Source organism: Podarcis erhardii, assembly GCF_964252035.2.
Source record: "Podarcis erhardii genome assembly, chromosome: 8".
In the NCBI taxonomy this organism is placed as follows: domain Eukaryota; kingdom Metazoa; phylum Chordata; class Lepidosauria; order Squamata; family Lacertidae; genus Podarcis; species Podarcis erhardii.
The window spans coordinates 59886391-59898606 of NC_138499.1; positions in this window are offsets into that span (position 1 = coordinate 59886391).

Here is a 12216-nt window from a genome sequence, read left to right on the forward strand (position 1 = left end):
CCTCTAGCTCTGAAGCTTCCCCTGCCTCTAACTCTTGCCGCCTGGCCAGTGCCGTTCCCCACAAATTGTTGACCTCCTCTCCCGCTGGTGCACACTCATCAGAGTCCTGCTAGTCCCTTACATCTACTCTGGGTCACTAGAAATTGCTTATTGCCTGTGTGAGAGAAATCAATATAATTGCAGTTCAGTGATTTCTAGGACAAAATTGTCAACTTAAACTGAAGCACCACACAAGAGGCCTTTTATGGAATGAAGCTGAATTAGAGGACAAGTGTCCCAGAACACCTGGGTGGGACAATGTGAGTCATACCAGTATCATCACCACCCATTTCCCCCTCCCCTCTTTAGGCCTCTAAATTTAAAATAAGAGAAGAGCCTGAGGAAGAGAGAAATGGGAACAGGGACAAAAAGTGAGGAAAGCAGCAAAAAATGATATACTAATACATGCCAAAGGAGGTCAGGATCTGAAAAGGTCAAAAACTATCGTCCTAGATTCCTGTATGCCCTGGAAACAATCTGAATTATCTGAAGCTTCTAAGGGTTGATAGCTTGATGTAGTTTGGTGGTGCCACAACCATTTCTCAAGAATACAGTATTACAGTAAGTGGCCTGGATTAGAAGTCCTTATGTGGACTTCCCTGGTTTGTACAGAGACACGTAAAAGCACACCAAGAATCTGACGAAAAGATCCACTGCTCTGTTGAGGTTTATGGTTGCTGTTGATTTAATATAGAGGAGAGGTGGTACCCCCCCATCTGCTGTCAGAAGTGGTTCAGTCCATTCTACCTCCACCTTGGCCATCTAGCACCTCTACACATGTGTAGAGCCACCCTTACTCACTCATAACAATTCATGCTACAGAAACAACTGAAACTCATACCTGTTTTGTTTGCTAGCTGAAGCCATAGAAAATTATTAGAAGCTCACACCAAGCATGATAGGGTTTCTATGTTTTGATGAACAGTGGTACAGTAAGAGATTAATAGCAACCACCATCTCCTTTTGGCACTGAAGCAGCCAACAGATGGTAGCAATTTTCAGCTACTATCAACTTAGGGAGCGTTGGCACAGGTAACTGAGTGAAAAAAGCTGTGTATCCCATTGCCAAATTTCAACATTTGAGATATTCGATTCCCCCTTGTATAGAAACCTCAAGTTGTCATGAAATATACAATACAATTTCTTCTTGATTCTTCAACTGCATTTTATCAGGAGTGGGTTCTAAGTCTTCTGGCTTCCGTGGCATTTGTTCACACCATTTCAAAACTGGATCTAGAACACTAGCTAGAACAGTAGTATGTTCGCAATGTTGCGATCAGGCATTCAAGACTGGTGAGGAATCCTGTCATGTTGAATTGTGTGTTTGGCGGGGAGGGTATTGTAGCTGCTTGCTGCTCTATAATGTGACAGTTCACTCATGAACATTTGTACAGTTCTGACTGTGATGTATGAATGACAGGTGTTTACTTTAAAGTTGTTTGGTGAAACCATTTTCCTGAAAGAGACTCAAGGTGCAGTACTTGAAGAGAAAAAGAAAACCAAATTATGATTTATACTTTTATTTTAAAAGCCCACAGTTGCTGTATTTGGCAAACTTTAAAAGTACAGATGAAATGGTCTATGTTGTTGTTGTTGTTGTTGTTGTTGTTGTTGTTGTTGTTGTTGTTTAGTCGTTTAGTCGTGTCCGACTCTTCGTGACCCCATGGACCAGAGCATGCCAGGCACTTCTGTCTTCCACTGCCTCCCACAGTTTGGTCAGACTCATGTTTGTAGCTTCGAGAACACTGCCCAACCATCTCGTCCTCTGTCGTCCCCTTCTTCTTCTGATCGTGAAGCTGAGGCTCCAGTACTTTGGCCACCTCATGAGAAGAGAAGACTCCCTGGAAAAGACCCTGATGTTGGGAAAGATTGAGGGCACAAGAAGAACGGGACGAAGAAGGGTCTATGATATGACTTTTAAAAACTATTCAAATTACCAAAACACCCACAAGCATCATATGGGCCCTATTTACTGTTAGAACACTAAATTCCCTGTGTCTACTAACAGAATAAGCTCAGTTTTCTAATAGGGAATAGCCCTTTTATGCTTTATTTTCAGTCACAAACTGTCCCTGCTCCCCGCCATTACTCTAGGCTACACTCTAATGAAAGGTCAGAGGTTAGCACTTTATTTTTCTCCAGATCATGAATGCTAAATAGTGTCAGTCCCAGCAGTTCAATGACCCCTGTGTGTTCTGCAGTTGCTGAAAAATGAAAACAAATGTTAATTTGGGTTTCAATGCAGACTCCTTTTTTTTCCCCTTCCTTTGGCTGATCTTTACTTACAGAACATATTAGACCACTTATACAATCAGGCTGAACTGTGGCCTCTGACCCCAGCTCCATTTTGAAATGGCTGCCTTCATTTAGTTGGGAGCTCAGGATTGCCTCTGGGCTTGCTGTCGAGAGATCCTCACATGTAATTCTCACTTGATGCCTACTACTGTTCATGTGCAAGTTACATAAACCAGAGCAATCTCCTGTGCACATCAAGGGCTCCTTTCCAATTCAAAAGTAGATGCCTGGTGTAGGTGTTATTTGTACCGTGTGTCAAGCTGTGATTGCTCACATCTGGTCACAAGCTGAATAGATCTTTTGATTCAAGGTGAAGAAAGAAAAAGTGGGCGGCACAAAGAGAGAATGAAGATGGAACAGGCTCACGTGATAGCTTTCTGACTCAAAATGACTTTAAAGAGGCAAAGAAATCCATTTAACGGTGTGCAAGAATGTCGAGTTCTGGGGTAGCCAGAGCACCAGAGTTCCCTCAAACTCTTGTTTAACACACCCAATAGATTAAAACTTGCAGATTAAAGTGGTTGTCAGCTTCATACAAACAGAAGCCCAAATTCTGTAAGAGGAAGATGTTCTCCACTCTGTTAACGTTTTAGCTATGGAAAAGGGCTTCGTTTTAAGCATATCACATTGTGTTTTCTGCATTTTTTAACCTCTGGATTCTTCTTCCCTCCAAGTCATCATCACCATCAAAACTGCAAAGCTCAAGGCTTACTACCAATCTGCACTCATGTTGCATGTGAATACCAAAATCGAGTTTCTGAAGCATCACTGTCATCGCTTTTGCTTGAAAAGAACTTCCTGAGGTGAAAAAGAACCTAGAGCATCCATTGCTCTTGAGGCATTTCATCCTGTGCTGTACTGCCAAGCTGCATATAAATATTAATTTTATGTATATGCAACACTACACAGAAAAGAAGGTGAAGGAAAACGCCACCAGAATGTTCAAAGGCTGCCATCCATAAATAACACTGCCGAGCAGTCCTGCTGGTGTCTGTAGCAAAATTAAACTCTGGAGTAAATAATACAGATCACATTGTATGCTGATTTCCCTTGTACAATCACAGCTTTTAGCAGTTCACCAAAAATCAGAAATATGGGAGAGCAAGGGGGAAACCCTAGATATCTTGTAGGAGCCTTGGTGCAACCTCTGTCTGCTTTGCATCAGTAGGGAAGGGCAAGGCTCACTTAGCGCTGGATTCAGAAGGTAAGGAATGTCATACAGGGTTGCTCTTGGGGTATTTTTAAGTTGTGAACCACCCTGTGATCTTCAGGTGAAGGGCAGAAAACAAAGCTAATAAAAAAACCTTGTTCTTCGTTTACACAATTTTGCAGATGCACATAATAGTCAGGAATGTATTCCAGCATAAGATGAGGTTGTGGTGTTAGTTCTGTGAAGCGCTCCATCATAGGTTCAGGTTGTATATAAGTGTAAATAAACCATATATCATAAATACACCACAGTCTCCATTGCCCCTCATTTCAAAGGAAACCAAACCCTGGGTAAGAGCTTGGAACCCCAGGAATCTCTCACCACTCGGAGATGGGGGTTGCATGCAATAATAATGTTGTTGTTGTTGTTGTGACAACTGTTTTATACTTAAAACAAAACAAATTCCTTCCAGTAGCACCTTAAAGACCAACTAAGTCAGTTCTTGGTATGAGCTTTCGTGTGCATGCACACTTCTTCAGATACACTGAAACAGAAGTTTCCAGACCCTTCTATATAGTGAGAAGGTGGGGAGGGGTATTACTCAGAAGGGTGGTGGGAATGGGTGATTGGCAGATAGCTGTGATGAGCCTGTTGACGACTCTTAACGACTGCAATAGGTCTTACAGGAAAAAGCAAGGGGTGAAAAGGTGAAAAATGGCTTTGTAATGTATAATGAGATAAGAATCCAAGGTCTTTGTTCAGACTAGGTTTCTCCATGGTTTTGAGTCTGGTGATAAGTTGTAATTCAGCAGCTTCTCTTTCCAGTCTATTTCTGAAATTCCTTTGTAGTAAAACAGCTACTTTGAGATCTTGTATAGAATGTCCTGGGAGATTGAAATGTTCTCCTACTGGTTTCTCTGTCTTGTGATTCCTGATATCCGATTTATGTCCGTTTATTCTTTGGTGTAAGGTCTGGCCTGTTTGTCCAATATAGAGAGCTGAAGTACACTGTTGGCATTTTATGGCATACACAATGTTAGACGATGAGCAATTAAATAGTCCCGAGATGGTATGTGTGATGTTGTTGGGGCCAGTAATGGTGTTGTCCGGGTGTATGTGGCAGCAAAGTTGGCATCTGGGTTTATTGCAGGCTCTGGTGCCAGTGTCCGTGTTAGGTCTGGTTGTAGTATTATTGTGGGTTAGGAGTTGTTTAAGACTGGGTGGCTGTCTGTAGGCAATGAAAGGTCTTCCTCTCAGAGCTTGAGAAAGAGAACTGTCATTGTCCAGGAGAGGTTGTAGATCTCTGATGATGCGTTGTACTGTTTTAACTTGGGAGCTGTATGTGATGACTAGAGGTGTTCTGTTATTTTCTTTTTTGGGTCTGTCTTGCAGCAAGTTCTCTCTGGGTATCAGTCTGGCTCTGTTGATCTGTTGTCTAACTTCATCTGTTGGGTATTTTAGTTCTAAAAAGGTTTGCTGTAGATCTCTTAGGTGAGAGTCTCTGTCTGTAGAATTGGAACAGATGCGGCTGTAACGTAGTGCCTGGCTATATACAATGGACTGTTTGGTATGTTTGACATTCTATACAAGATCTCAAAGTAGCTGTTTTACTACAAAGGAATTTCAGAAATAGACTGGAAAGAGAAGCTGCTGAATTACAACTTATCACCAGACTCAAAACCATGGAGAAACCTAGTCTGAACAAAGACCTTGGATTCTTATCTCATTATACATGACAAAGCCATTTTTCACCTTTTCACCCCTTGCTTTTTCCTGTAAGACCTATTGCAGTCGTTAAGAGTCGTCAACAGGCTCATCACAGCTATCTGCCAATCACCCATTCCCACCACCCTTCTGAGTAATACCCCTCCCCACCTTCTCACTATATAGAAGGGTCTGGTGACTTCTGTTTCAGTGTATCTGAAGAAGTGTGCATGCACACGAAAGCTCATACCAAGAACTGACTTAGTTGGTCTTTAAGGTGCTACTGGAAGGAATTTGTTTTGTTTTGACTATGGCAGACCAACACGGCTACCTATCTGTAACTGTTTTATACTTATAAATCATTTTGAGAACCCAAACTGACTTACAAGTTCGAAATACTATTGTAGATCATAGCCTTCCAATAATGGTACCCTGAAGATCCTGAGTGAGGAATCTGCTGCTGGCCCTGCTCCACATCTGGTAACAATTCTGCAGAGCCTCAGAACTCACACTGGCACAGCAGCTGCTGCTGTCAGTGTTCATAATATTGAGCTAAACAAATCATTGGTCTTGACTCTGTATAAGATATGGTGCTCTCTCACCAGGTACTTTGGAATCACTGGCAGGGTACAGAGCGTACTTGGCAGAGAAGAAATGGAGATATGCAGTGCAATCCCCACACCTATTTACTTGAAGCTGGGGGCTTTATACAGCACTGCAAGTGCAGAGTTCCACTTGCAGAAGAGGACTTCCTCTTCTTCTCCTCTTCCTGCATGCTCTCATCATCTATTCAGGAGCTTGGGGCTGCAAGAAAGGGGAGAGACGAGGAGGTGAGGGAAAAGTTCTGTTGCACAAGCAGAGGTCTGCTGCACTCCAAAAACAGCAGTGTGGGATACTACCCCAAGTCCCACTTAGTTCAAAGAATGCAGCATAAAAATTTCTTACAACAAGCCTGTCTAAGTGAGGTCATGCAGAATTTCTCACAGGTTTCTTTGTTTCAGGCTGGAAACTCAAAATAGGGACTTTTTGCTAATACTACAAATCAAGTAGTTTGTGTGGGTGGGTGTACTGGGTATGGACAAATCTGTCAGTTTTGGTTTCTCCCCTTTTCTCAATCTTAAATTCTGTTCTTAACGTTAATTCTTAAATTCTGCTCTTAACAGTTTCTGATGTTTTAAGTCCTCATTAAAGCTTGTCAGCATTTTAGTTAGTATATCTCCTAAACCACACATGTTTTATGCAATTTTGCCTAATATGAATATTTTTTTACAAGCAATTCACCCTAGTATAATAAATTTTCACTAATGCACACTTTCCCCTAGTAGATTCATTATTTGGCTGGAGAACTGCACCACAAAAATCAGAAAAGTGTGGATTTCAAAAGATGGATGTGTATCAGTTTGTATATTTTTTCCAGGAAGTGCAAATGAGGTAAACTTATCCGTAAATGCAGACTTAAATGAAATTCCTCCTTCATCCTTAGCGTATACAGACACACACACGTTTTGGCTGCCAGACTTCAGAAATTTCCTGTTGCTATATAAGGTTACCAGACGTCCCCATTTCCCAGGGACAGTCCTCAGATTTACAAATCAGTCCCCTGAATTTACCTACCATTCTTCAGATATGAGGAATATTCATTGTCATGTTCACAGAGGAAATGTTTAGTATCTATGAAAAAATAGTAGCCTATATTCACATTTATTTGCTGTGTATATGCTTTTCATTGAATTTGTTAAGCCACCCAGAGAACCCAAGTCATGACAGCTAAAAAGCTGTAACTTCAATTATGTAACATGACAGAAGTGCTCAAACTTCAAATGAGATAAAACAAAAATACAAACCACTGTATAGAGTTTTACAGAATACCACAAAACCTTAGAATTGCCTCCCATTGCCGACTTTATGTGGTGTGGAAGATGAGAACCTACTCCAGCAATACAAGCTTAACTTTTAATTACTGCAAAGGGTACCGTCTTCTATGAAAGTATGAAAAAATGCATCATAAAGATATCTAACTGCAATCATCTGAAATAATTAATTCAGTTTGTTCTGGCTTGAGCCTTTGCAGGCTGGAAGTTCTCCGTTACCTCACAGGAGCTGAATTAATAACCCATGATATTGTTCCATTTGCAAAAGGCTTAAGGTAGAACATTTTCTCAGGCAGAATGGAAAGGTTTTAGTTCTCCGTTGTATTCAAAGCAATGCCAGAACTTATCTACCCATAAAAAAAATAATCACATGGAATAGACCTGTTGGGACTACAGCACTTCAGAGTGCAGGCTGGGGACTGCATTTCAGTACCATAAGCGAGTCTTTCTTTGATGCACATAGCTTGCTAAACCATCATGTAAAGAGAGAAAACACAATAAAGATGTGGCTCTAGAGTGGTGCATGTGGGGAACTTGGGAGGGGAAGGATAGCATCCAACTTTTCTGGAGCTAAAACCAGGACAAGCGTCTTCCAGGATGTGCTCCTGGGTGAGTCACATGACCCACACCGCACTCTCAACCTGGAAAAGTGTTCTTTCAGGATGAGGTCTTGTGTTTTTGGGTGCCGCACGAGAATATGGCCCCCCAAAATGTCCATGCAAGATCATGGTGTTGGGATACTGCCAGGGAGACATAGGCCATGGTGTCTCCACGTCGTCTCCCGGTCTCCCGTGGAAACAGTATCAGTCAATTAGCGACATGAGCCTCAGAAATAGCTGTCCACATTCCAGGATTCATGCACGCCCTTTTCGCAGAGTTTGCACAACGAAAGATTACCCAGGAGAGCAGCATATTTACAGCTTTATTCAGCATTGGTCAGAACAAAGAAAAAACATGACTGCCTGCCTGCGTGTCAAGGCGACAGAGAGAAACAAAAGCTATATACAAAACAGAAACTTCCTGTGAACAGGAAATATGCAGGCTGTGACTCACAACAGCCTGTCCCCTTTTTAAGGTGGAACGGAAATATCCTAACACATGGCACCCAAAATGGCCACCACAATCTCTCACCAAAAAACAGGATGTACTGTTTTTCCTGAGCTACTTGGGAGATATGGGAAGGCCTGACAAATACCCCTTCCTCTTGGTTCATGTGGGAACCAATGACACTGCAAGCAATAGCCTCCAGAAGATCAAAAGAGACTACGAGGCTCTGGGCAGGAGATTGAAGCAATTAAATGCACAAATTGTCATCTCATCTGTCCTCCCAGTTGAACGACGTGGCCCAGGGAGAGAGGGGAAAATAGTGGAAGTGAACAGCTGGCTTTGCAAATGGTGTAAACAGGAACGGTTTGGATTCTTAGATCACGGACTGCAGTTTCTTGAAGATGGACTTCTGGCAAGTGATGGGCTGCACCTCACAACGGTTGGGAGGAATGTTTTTGCCAAAAATCTCAGAAACCTCATCAGGAGGGCTTTAAACTGACTAATGTGGGGGAGGGAGACAGTGCTCCTGAAGGTAGGCATCTATCAATTGATGAAGATGATCATCCAAATGTCATAGACCAAATGGAGCAAACAGCACGCAGACCTAGTGATGGGAGGAAAAAATCCTTAAATAAGAGACACGGGGGAATGATTAATGGACTTCAATGTCTGTACACTGATGCGCAAAGCATGGGAAATAAACAAGATGAGCTTGAGCTCTTGGTACAGCAAACTAAATATGACATAATAGGCATCACTGAAACCTGGTGGGATAAGTCCCACGACTGGAATGTAATAATGGAGGGATACAATCTATTTCAGAGAAACAGACCAGACAAGAAAGGAGGAGGAGTGGCGTTATATGTCAGGGATGTGTATACCTGTGAAGAGATCCAAGATTTAGAACCTCAAAGCCAAAGTGAGAGCATTTGGGTCAAAATTAAGGGAGAGAAGAATAACAGTGACCTCATTGTGGGAGTTTACTATAGATCCCCAAGCCAAACGGAGGACATAGATGATGCCTTCCTGGAACAGATGGCCAAGCATGCAAAAGGAAGGGAGATAGTAGTAATGGGGGACTTCAATTACCTGGATATTTGCTGGATGTCAAACTCAGCCAAGAGCATAAGGTCAAACAGATTCCTCACTGGCCTTGCAGACAACTTCGTTGTCCAGAAAGTGGGAGAAGCAACAAGAGGAACAGCCATTTTAGATCTGGTCCTAACCAATGTTGATGACCTGGTTAGTGGGGTAGAAGTGGAAGGATCATTAGGCGCGAGTGATCATGCTCTTCTGAAGTTTACTATACAGCGGAAAGGGCCAAAACAAACAAGATGAATTTTAACAGGGAGAAATGTAAAGTATTGCACTTGGGCAAAAAAAATCAGAGGCACAAATACAAGATGGGTGACACCTGGCTTGAGAGCAGTACATGTGAAAAGGATCTAGGAGTCTTGGTTGACCACAAACTTGACATGAGCCAACAGTGTGACGCAGCAGCTAAAAAAGCCAATGCAATTCTGGGCTGCATCAATAGGAGTATAGCATCTAGATCAAGGGAAGTAATAGGGCCACTGTATTCTGCTCTGGTCAGACCTCACCTGGAGTACTGTGTCCAGTTCTGGGCACCACAGTTCAAGAAGGACACTGACAAACTGGAACGTGTCCAGAGGAGGGCAACCAAAATGGTCAAAGGCCTGGAAACGATGCCTTATGAGGAACGGCTAAGGGAGCTGGGCATGTTTAGCCTGGAGAAGAGGAGGTTAAGGGGTGATATGATAGCCATGTTCAAATATATAAAAGGATGTCACATAGAGGAGGGAGAAAAGTTGTTTTCTGCTGCTCCAGAGAAGCGGACACAGAGCAATGGTTCCAAACTACAAGAAAGAAGATTCCACCTAAACATTAGGAAGAACTTCCTGACAGTAAGAGCTGTTCGACAGTGGAATTTGCTGCCAAGGAGTGTGGTGGAGTCTCCTTGGAGGTCTTTAAGCAGAGGCTTGACAGCCATATGTCAGGAGTGCTCTGATGGTGTTTCCTGCTTGGCAGGGGGTTGGACTTGATAGCCCTTGTGGTCTCTTCCAACTCTATGATTCTATGATTCTATGATTCTAAGGTGTGATGGGATTTAGGGCAGACAAAACGAAGCACTTCTTCACACACTACATAGATAATCGATGGCATTTGCCCTCGCATGAATCAGTGATGGCCACCAAGTTGGATGGCCTTTAAAGGGATTAAACAATTCATGGAGGATCAATACATCAATGACTTGATGGCTATGTTCCACCACTGGTGTTGAAGGCAGTTTGCTTCAGAATACCAGTTGTTCAGAATGGGCGCTGTCAGGGAACTGCCATCGGAGCCAGAGGGAGAGGGAGGGCTCCAGAGGGATTCCAGAGAGCGTCCCGGGATGGGGAGAAGCAGCCCATCTTCTGGGGAAGGAAATCAGCGTAGCACCAGTGGAGAAGGGGGGCAGATGGGGGAGTCGGCGAGGCGGTCCCACGACTCCTCGCCGGGGACCAGCGGGGAGAGCACGGGTCCTCCGCTGCCCACACCCTCCTTGCACAGAAGGCTTCCGCGCAGGGAGAGTAGGCGGAGACTAGGCGTTAAAGAGCTTCTTTGCTGGAAGAAGTTCAAGAAACGCCCACTGACGGATTCTGCCAGCGATTGAGACAGCCACGGGCGAGTGGCTGTCTGGACAGAAAAGGTTCACTCAGGCAACCCAGCCAGGTGTGGCGTCTATTTACGCACGAGCAACCCCTAGAACCATCACAGGCGCCAACCACCAGTATGAAAGACTTGAAGCAGGAACAGATTTTATGTTTTAATGTCATACACCACCCTGATATTTTATGATATGGCAGTATATCGATACTTTAATGAACAAGCAAACAAACCTCTCTTTGCCCCTGTGTCGGGAGCTGACAGAAATGGGAGGCCGAGCCTGTGCTTATATCCTAGGGCCTAGTCCCTGATGTGGGGTGGGAAAACGTCCAAAACACAATTGCTTTCTGGAAAATGTCCCAGTGCTTTATTTTTCTGAGGAAAATGTCCCATTTATTAAGTTCATTAGTAACAATGAATGGATTCCAACTGCAAATACAAATATTAGGCAACCCTGGCAAAATCCTTAAGTTGCTAAGTTTGACTCGTTTGTTGCAGCAGGCTCAATCCTCCCGTCTCCCCTCCCCCCCAAAAAAGCTGGGATATCTTTTTCCCTGTAGTCAAATGGCAACCATAATTGGAGCACAAATCCTTTTCAAATTTTATTTATATATTTAAGAAGAGCCATGTGTAACTGAGAAAGGCATCTTAAGCTGCATGAAAAACAGTGGATTTAGTTCCAGTTAAATGTGCTTTGGATCAGGGTTTAAACATCTTTGCCCTCTTCCTGAAAAAGAAAAGAAAACATCGTTTAATGGAGTCAGAATGAGAGGTGAAGACAGTGGGAAGGGTTCGTAGAGAAAATTGGCTACATGGCCTTATTACTGGCAAGGACAAATGCAGTGGAACCCATCATGCGATTTCTTTCAGTCAGCTAGATCTGTCCTGTTGAGCTCCAGCACGAGCTCTTAAAGAAATTTTAAACAAAATAAAATCGTATCTGCAAGGAAAGTTTCAATTTTTTTCTGACACATCCATGGTTCACTAGAAGGAGGAAGTTCTTATAAACAGTATGAATCATCTTCCAGTGTCTTCCCTCTTTCCCTTCTCCAGCTCACAAAGCTGAGCCAAGGAAATTTAAACGAGAAGATTCCTTGTATTTTGTATGTCATGTCGATGTCATACTGTTTTGCTTGGAATTATGTCACAAAGCTCCAGAGAGGAATAAAAAAATACTACAGGAAATTTTATCCCGAGAAAACTTCCTAGTGAAGAACTGGCCTCTACACGTGTTGCTGGGTTTGTGAGTTTCAGGTCTTTGGGAAAGTGACTGCTTCCTTAGCTATAAAACCTTAGGGCACTTACAGCCTGATCCAGAGATTTATCTGTCTATTCCCTCTCAAAGATTGTGGGGGCCTCACTGCATTGAATACACTGATCAAAGATACAGCTCGAAACATGTGTAAGGGGTGGCATGCTGCTCATGAGACAACAGCTACTACT